Genomic DNA, 9,820 nt, shown 5'->3' with positions numbered 1-9,820 from the left:
TTCATGTTCCTGATAATCTCTGCTCTAGGCCTAGGGTGCCGTTTTAAATTTTGGTCCATAGGGCCTGCACTTTGGCTCGTTTTTGCAGGTTTACATGGTCCAATAATCACAAGATGACTGACATGTGGTAACAAAGGAAGCAGTCACTGCAATTTGATTATGTCCCATATGATTGGCCATTCAAGACACCCCTGTGAATATACTATAGCGGCCTTTTCAAAATATAATATCTGTTTGCTTGACTGTATTGACAATACCCGGGAACAATACACACAGTATATGCATTGGACAAACTTTTTACAATAAGCATGATAAGTGATGATGTGACCTCCAGATTTATACATCGTTCGTCTCGCACACTGACAACATTTGATTGAATGGACTGTAGGCTACTGCGCCGTGATTACGGTGAAGGACACCGGTTCAAATCCTTTGTTTGGAGCCAATCGATAAAAACATGCAGGGCTTCTATACCCATGTACAGTTTATCCCTACATAACCCAACGCACTGAATGGTCTATTGTTCTATTGTGTCCGATTTGAGCGCTGACATATTGGAAAATGTTGCCAATCAATATTCATGAGAGTGTACATTCAACGTCCAATTTTCGAAATTGGGTGACTTGTGCTTGGCAGGTGTAAAATACATCTGACTGGGCGTTTTAAATACGTAACGCATAAAGGCATTGGCATCATCGAATGGCTGCCTATAGTGCTGTTAGTGTTAGGCCTATGTGTGGGGGTGTGTGTGTGTGGGCGAGGGGGGGCTGTGTTTAGTTTCTATAATAATTATTATAAGGCCTACATTTATTTGTCATTCATTTCTTTTCCTTTCTCTGTACTTGCTAAAGTATCACTCCCTCTTCTTATCTCCCTTCCCTTCTCCATCCCCTCTTACGTTTTGTCCCCTCTCATTCCTATCATTTTCCTTACCTTTCTATTTATTTACGTCTATTTATTTATTTCTCTTTATTTCTTCCTCTTTCTCTCTTCCTCCAGTCCCCTCTCATTCTTCATATCCCCTCCTTCAACCTCATCCCCTCCCAAGACGTCTCACAGAAGAGCTGCCCCCCTTCAGTACGCCACTGATTATGACATTCTCCTTCTTAAAATAAAATAAAATAAAATCTCAATTTGTAAAACAACTTTTATATAGGCCTATACCGGTATACTTATTATATGTTACATGTATACGTAGCTCCCGGGACGTAGCTATTTTTAAAATACCATTATAGACATGGCAGCCATGATGTGTAATCATTCAGCAGGCGCATTCAATTTATTTAAATGAAGCACCTAATGTCAGTGGGGTGACAACGAACTATGCATTAGCGGCTAATGTGTGCCTTTTGTGCTTACGGCTACTCAATCACACCCGTGGGTTTATGTATAACAATAGGTACTTTTCATTCCATTAAGCGCTTTCACGCGACTTGCATTTGATCACTTATTGACAGTAGCCTGCTAGGTAAAGCGTTAATACACTGTCGGGTCAGCTTACCGATTTAATGGTGGAAGCCCTTTGTCCCAAACAAAAGGTACCTTTCGATGAATAGCTTGTCAGATTTCAAATCGGCACAAGGTTTCAATGCGTTACGTAATCTATTTCCTCTCCATCTTATAATAGCTCCATGACATAACCTATGTCTTGAATAAGTTATGTAATAATCGGATTAATACTATATAGCAGTAGGTAAAAACAAGTTTTGAATAATCCGCGCTATAAAGTCCCATTCAGTGATCCCAGCGAAAGTGAAAAAAATCAAATTGTTACGTTTATAATTTTTTTTGATGAAAAACAAATGACAAAAAAAACAAAACAGGAAAACGACAGTATTGACGAAGTTGAAGCCCCATTCAAATACATGTAGCTAATTTATATACTGCCAGTACCGGTATATAAATTACAGACTCACTGGATTATTTTTTGTCTTATACACACGGTTTTCGGCTGAACCACTGCACTAGCAAGCTATGTTAGCACATCTATGACAATGACGAAAGGTACAAAATCAGCCATAGGCCTTAAATAGCAGAAGACACAAAAGTGGTGTTTTATGACCTTTGACATTCTTTTGTGGCGAGTGACATGGTCTTTCAATTCACGCCGAGTGTCCTTGACAGGTTTGACTATGCTTCAGTGGTCATGAAAGAATTCAAAAGATAACCTCTGCCCCAATAATCCCTAGCAATTCTTGTCTGAAACTGCTCCTCGGATCATAAGAACTCAGTCCTCAAATGATAGTCATAATAATGTCCAAAATATAAAAATTACTGACTATCATTGAAGACTGAGTTCCACAGTAGTATCCAAAATCTGAATTTTGATGATTTTTACGATCGTCGGGATGAAAAAAAATAAAAAAATCACTGAATGGGCCTTTAGTTCCCTCTCCTTACCCTGGCAATATAAATCAAAGAAAAATAAAGAAAGAAAACAAGAAAAGAAAATTAACCAAATTAAGGGATCTGGAATGAGCGTTTTGAGCGTTTCGATAGTATTTTTGTGGGACATGAGAGCACATCAGACATATCGAATTGCATTCTGAATACGAAGAATGTCTTTCTGATATCAAATAAATTTCATTGTTTGAAATTCACGATATAATACAAATTTTATGACAAATTATTAAAATTTGATATTTTTCACATTTTGATAAATAACAGTCCTCGAAGTAAATATCATAAATCTAATGTTATATTCTTAAAACAGTCCCTGGCATGATACCATACATGTATAGGCCTATGTATAGTAAATTTGTCTGCTTTATCTGTTTTGTGCTGTTTAAGCAAATAGTTAAACATAATTTCCATAAAATGTAAGCTTTTACTGTCAGCTAGATATGTCCCCTTTTAATTTTGAGCAGAACAAGTGAGGTAAAGCAAAGAAAATTGAAATTTACTAGCGCCAATGAATGTTATAAGATTGTAAAACGGTACGATCCTCTGGGTGGGCGTATTTTTTCCTGCAACTATAACGGGACGCAATACGATACCGGTATGTTATAAGAATCAAACTTACAAGAAAGATGGCTCTTGTCAAATCCTACAATTCTGTCAGAGAAAATATGCATATTTGCATTAAATTTTTAATTAACTGACATAATTGATTAATTAATAAATATTTTATTTAATGATTTACCATAATTCCAAATATGTCAAACAATATGTCAAATTAAAGCTAATGAAATGCTTTATAAATTGGTCAGAGCGCATTTTGCAGAATGCATTTAGTACTTTAGTTTTATGATTCCAAACATTCTATTCCAATTTTTTGCTATACACGCATAGGAGCTGTACTTTTAAAATCCGCGCCTAATCAATAATAATAGTCTTTCACTCCATTGTCAAAGTACTGTGCTCCCTGTAGCTGTAGCATTATGGAGTGACCAGGTCCTAGAGTGTGATGGTTTTGTAGCAGATGGCAGTGCTCATTCAAGCCTGTCAAGGTCAGTTTGTAGCCACTTGCTGAATGGATGGCCATGATCAGCTATCAAAGAGATGCCTTGTGCAGCTGCCAATCACAGTAGAGGTTTGATAATTTTGTTAAAAACCCAAATGTGATATAAGGACAAAGCTGTGCATGTTGGTACTTAATTGTTTGGATTCTTACGTTGAAATTCCCTTGTATTAGTATTTTTATGTGAAGTGTATAGTGGTCATAAATTATATAGCTTTTAAATTTTGGGCATTTTTGCTGTTGCACTGTACCATTATGGAATTTGAGCAAATCAATTACCGACACAAGCAGGTATACTGTGTATTATTTTATTTTTATTTCGTATCTCAGGAGCACAGGTCACTTGGTAAGGCATCAGAATTTGGTACACTAGCGCTTCGAACTTTAAATCGGAAGGTGGTGAGTTCGAGCCTCATCACGGTCACATTAATTTTATAAACCAAATATTGTTCGAACTTTTCATATTTGTTTTTCTTTTATTGTTTCTTTTTTTTTTTTTTTTTTCTTGTTTTCTTTTTTTTTCTTCTTTTTTTTCTTTGATCCATATTGCCAGTGTAAGGAGAGGAAGGAACTAACGGCCCATTCAGTGATTTTTTTTTCATCCGGACGATCGTAAAAATCATCAAAATTCAGATTTTGTACAAGACTGCGGAACTCAGTCTTCAATGATATAGTCAGTAATAATCTTTTGGTCATTATATGACTATCATCATTTGACGACTGAGTTCTTATGATACATCATCCGAAGAGCAGTTTCAGACAATTGCTTGGGATTGTTGGGGCAGAGGTTATCTTTTGAATTCTTTCATGACCACCGAAGCAGAGTTAAACCTGTCAAGGACACTCGGCGTGAATTGAACTGACCATATCACTCGCCACAAAAGAATGTCAAAGGTCATAAAACATCAACTTGGTGTCTTCTGCTAGTGGTTCAGCCCTAAGCCGTGTAGGCCTATTTAAGACAAAAATAATGCATTTACGTGAATCTGTATAATTTATATACTGACAGTATATATAAATTAGCTACATGTATTTGAATGGGGCTTCAACTTCGTCAATACTGCCGTTTTCTTGGGTTTTGTGCCAATTTTTTCATTAAAATTTTTATAAAAGTAACAATTTGATTTTTTTTCACTTTCGCTGGGATCACTGAATGGGGCTTTGCAACGCGATATATTCAAAACTTGTATTCACCTACTGTTATAGCATTAATCCGATTATTACACAACCTCACCAGCGTATTCAAGATATCCAATGCAAATAATCACCTAGATTATGACGTATAATACCGTAAATATGGCGGAGTACTCAAATTCATTCAACAAAAGCATGATTACAAGCTATTGAAATCTACCGCGACAGCTCGTCTCACACACATAACAAATGCACAAATACGATCAAATAGGTTGACGACAACGTTTGATTGAATGCACTGCATTGTGCCATGATTACGGTGAAGGACACCGGTTCAATTTCTTTGTATGGAGCCAATCAATAATTTCACGCACATCCTCTATTATTGCCCAATTATTGCCCGGGATGATTGCACACTGTAAAAGAGCTATTGTTATAATGTTTGATGAAATCGTGTTTAACTACCGTATTTGCTTAAGAAGGGGCACAATACAGATAAAGCAGACAGATTGACTACATGTGGTACATGTAGGCCTATATACATATTAATATAGGGAATGTGTGTGAGTCGAGTATTACCTAATTATAATAGGGGCGTATCCAAAAATGAATTCACGCCCCTTTCAAATGTCGAGCCAAAGTGCAGGCCCTATGAGCTTCGTTATTTTAGCATTTCTATATGCATACGTGCCTATTACAAACCGTTCAAACCCAAGGGAACGTCCATTATATTATTAATCTTATTCCGTGGTATCAAAAGCCACAAGTACTTGAGTACCATCATATAAATAAAAAGACATTTAAAATGAAAACTAAATGAAAATGAATCATGATATTATGATTTCGAAATAAATAAAAAATTACAGGAATTTATAATATATTAGTAGGCCTACTAGAGATTTATCATGTAAAATATTAAAGTAACCAATAAAGTCGTCATTTAAATAAGTGACAAAATTAAAATCATGCTAGCCTACAGTACCTAAATAAATTTATATTAATTCATGAATGATAAATATATGAAAGTTACCTGAAAAAAAAAATATAAACAAATAATATTTAGCTGTACAAATAAACGTAAATAAATAATAATAAAAGTCCTATAAAAAGAAAAGGATTAAAAAAAAATGTAAAATGAATTCATTGTAGGCCTACTTTTTAATTGTATTTTTACAAATTTAAAAATAAAATAACGATAATAATAATAATAGGCCTAGTAAAAATAATAACAATAAGTAATAATAGAATAATAATTAATATTAAATAATAATATTTTTTAATATTAATAAATAAAAATAATAATAATGGATAATAAAAAAATAATATAGTGATGATAAATACACGATGATAAATAAGAGTTATATTATAACTAAATATTAATTGAGTGACAGCCAATCGATCTAAACCCATCATAAACACCCAGTCATCCATTGCCAAGACGGCTTAAGGGATCTAAAATGAGCGTTTATTGCGTTTCGACAGTATTTTTTGTGGGACATGAGAGCACCTCAGACCTATCGAATTGCATTCTGAATACGAAGCATGTCTTTCTGATATCAAATAATTTTCATTTTTTGAAAATCACAATATAATACACATTTTATGACAAATTATAAAAATTTGATATTTTTCAAATTTTTGATATATAACAGTCCTCGAAGTAAATTATATAAATCTAATGATATATTCTTAAAGTGTATGTAGCAGGGAGGAAAAGCCGACGGTCAATTGAAAATTTTGACCTTTCATATTGAAGATATAGATTTTTTCCCAAAAAGACCTAATTTTTGTTGGTGTTTTGGGAAAAAAAATCCATATCTTCAATACGAAAGGTCAAAATTTTCAATTGATCGTCGGCATTTCATCCCACCTACATACACGTTAAGTATAAATCATCAGATTTATAAAGTTTACTTCGAGTACTGTTAAATATCAAAAATATCAATTTTTAATGATTGGCCATAAAATGTGTATTAAATTGCGAATTTCAAAAACCAAAATTACTTGATATCAGAATGACATTCTTCGTATTCAGAATGCAATTCGATATGTCTGATGTGCTCTAATGTCCCAAAATAAATACTGTCCAAACGTTCATACCCCAGCCCTTAAGAGGATTAGGGGTATAAAATAACAAAGAACCAGGCAGGACGTTCCCTTGGGTTTGAACGGTTTGTTGCCTATTGGCTATTTTTCCAGGTCAATTAGTAGGCCTATAGCCGTTTTGCCCCGGGATTTTCATATAGAATGTACGCATTATTTTGCTTTGCTATCTTATGTAGATAGCATTTAGGGCCTACAAAGAAAATAATTAATAGACCTACCTCTATTTTTCTTCTTTATATTTAATGATTTTTTTAAATAATTATTATTTTGACGATCTACTGAAGATAGCAATTATGGCGGGTTTATATCAAAGGCAAAGGGTAATTTCTTGCGTAGGGCCTACTGATAATCATTGTTTTTTGTATTGCTGTTATTGTTGTTTTGTTTTTTGTTTTTTGTTTTGTTTCTTTTTTCTTTCATACTCCTGATAATCTTGCTAGATAAGTGTCGTTTTAAATTTTAGTCAGCTTCTTTAATCGCAATTTGAATCGCATTTAAAGTTTTTCCAATTTTTGAAGACCCAATGGAGAGCACCAAAGTAAAATATGTTTATTATTATAAAAGAATACCAATTTTTTTTACTGATTCACTAATTAGAAGTAATTAATCTGGAAACTCATACGACAGTAGGCCTATGACAAAATGTGACATGATGAAGGGGAATGAGTCACATGTCGGCAATTTTCAATTTTTTTACACCATTTTCTGGCAGTTCTTGAATTTTGATGCAAATCCCATCAAAATCGGACATCTGGTTACCGATTTATGAGCAATATATCAATGGCTGATATCAGGTACCGGTAGTTTAAGGCCCGGTCACACTATGACGGACGATAAGCAACGAAAGGTGACGAACGTGAAAATCACAAAATGTTGACGGCAAAGCGACGACAAAAAGAGGAAAAACCAGATTCGCTGACGAGTGGGAACGACCTTCAGCGACAACACGACGGCAAGGGACGAAAGTCTGCGGCAGGAAACGGAGACTAACGACCAAAAGCGGACGTTGTCTGGGCGGCGAGTGACGATGTCTCTACGGAGCTCGACAACAAGCAACGAGGTCAGACGGCTGGCAACGGATTTGCTGGCGGCAAGGAACGGCAGCTGACGATGGATTGCGGCGACTATGACGTGACTCAGCGCCCGACATCGAAGCCTGTGTGTTTGTGAGTGTGTGTGTGGGTGGGAGGGGGTCCACTTTGGCGTCCCCACTCCTCACACAATTCTTAGAGAACACAGGTCAGTGGAAGTTATTAGGAGATATCCTCCACATTTTTCAGGTTCATTTAACATTGCAAAAAAAATACTAACTGCCACGTGCACAAGCAAATGAGAACCATCCACAAATTCTGTTGTTTCAAAATCACTTGACTGGATACTAAGATCCGCCCTCAAAAAGTAGCTAAAAGTACTCTACAAGCATGGAATTTGTATGATATCTAGTTTGGGAAGGTGTACAATGCCATGGGAGGAAATGAAAGTCTTCCGAAGTTGTCGGTCACATATTGCACGAGTTTAAACCCTGCTAACTTTTAAATTAAATACTACATGTAACCCCATATGGATTTTTACATATCGGACTTGCCTAAATATTTAAGTATAATGGGTTTATAACTTTTGTAATATAACCAGACCCCAGAAAAGGTTTTGACTCAAGTTTGAGCTTGACTTAGATGATGACATAGAAGTACATAGAAGCCAACCGAGAAGATATGGTGTGCGCAAGAATGTCATCACCACAGTCTGAAATATCATCATTACAATTAGGAACATCATCAATATTATTAACACAATTTGTATTTACATCATGAACTTCAACATTATCAATCAATTCATTATCAATCAATTCATCACCACAGTTTGAAATATCATCATTGCAATTAGAAACATCATCAATATTATTAACACAATTAGCATTTCCATCTTTAATTATCAATCAATTCATTAGCAATATTGGCAAAGTAAGTATTAAAACCATTACACATGTCATCATTAGAAGACAAAACTTTACCATCTACAACAATAGATGACGGGTTTGCAGATGATTTAGATGGAAGGATATCATTCAATGATTTCCACAGTTTATTAGAGTTACCAGCACCTTGACTTACAGTATGATTAAAAACTGCTTTTTAGAAGATCTTAACATTGCAGTTACTTTATTACGGCAAGCCTTGTATGCATCCCAGTCTGATTTTTCACCAGACCGTACAGCTTTTCGATGCAAAAAGTCACGGGTTGACATGTGCTTTGTAATATTACTGTTAAGCCAAGGCGAGGGAGTAGCTCGAACCCGCTTAGTTTTCTTTGGCATGTGTTTGTCAACAACCTCATTAAACATATATTGCCACAAATGAAAAGCATCATTAACATTATCACAATTCTCAATATCATACCATGGAACATTTAATAGATCATTAATGAAAACATTCTCCTCAAAACATTTGATTAGAATTTACCGTCACTCATCGTGAGTTGCCGTTAGTTGTCGCTGAGAATCCGTCAGCGACCGCAGACGGCCGAAATTATTCGTCGGGAAATTTTCAACATGTTGAAAATTCTGTGACGACAAAAAGGTAGTTGTGATTCCGTTCAAATTTCGTTGGAGACCGCAAACCTCATTTCTTTGACGTTTCCATACCGTGCGAAGCCGTCTCTAGTCGTTTTGAGGTCGTCACAATTTCGTTGGTAGTCGTTGTCAACGACCATAAAAAAGACTTGATTAATTTCTACAATCCTACAAATGCATATATCTATTTCATGACTCGCACAAAAAGTTTAAAATCGTTGACCATCGTTTAAAAATCGTAACCCATCGCAGACCACCGTTTCAATGCCGCAGGTACTCGCAAACGATACTCGCAAACAATATATCCGTCACTCTCCGGACAAAATTCGCAAGTCACTGTCGCACCAAGATCGTTACAAGATTCGTTGCTTGCCGCAATGTGTCGTCAGGGTTCGAGATGTGACGTCGCTTGCCGTTGTTTATTCGTCAATGGTCGTTGACAACGACTACCAACGAAATTGTGACGACCTCAAAACGACTAGAGACGGCTTCGCACGGTATGGAAACGTCAAAGAAATGAGGGTTGCGGTCTCCAACGAAATTTGAACGGA

This window comes from Amphiura filiformis, chromosome 7 (assembly GCF_039555335.1).
Source record: "Amphiura filiformis chromosome 7, Afil_fr2py, whole genome shotgun sequence".
NCBI lineage: Eukaryota > Metazoa > Echinodermata > Ophiuroidea > Amphilepidida > Amphiuridae > Amphiura > Amphiura filiformis.
Note: the sequence above shows the minus strand (reverse complement) of the source record.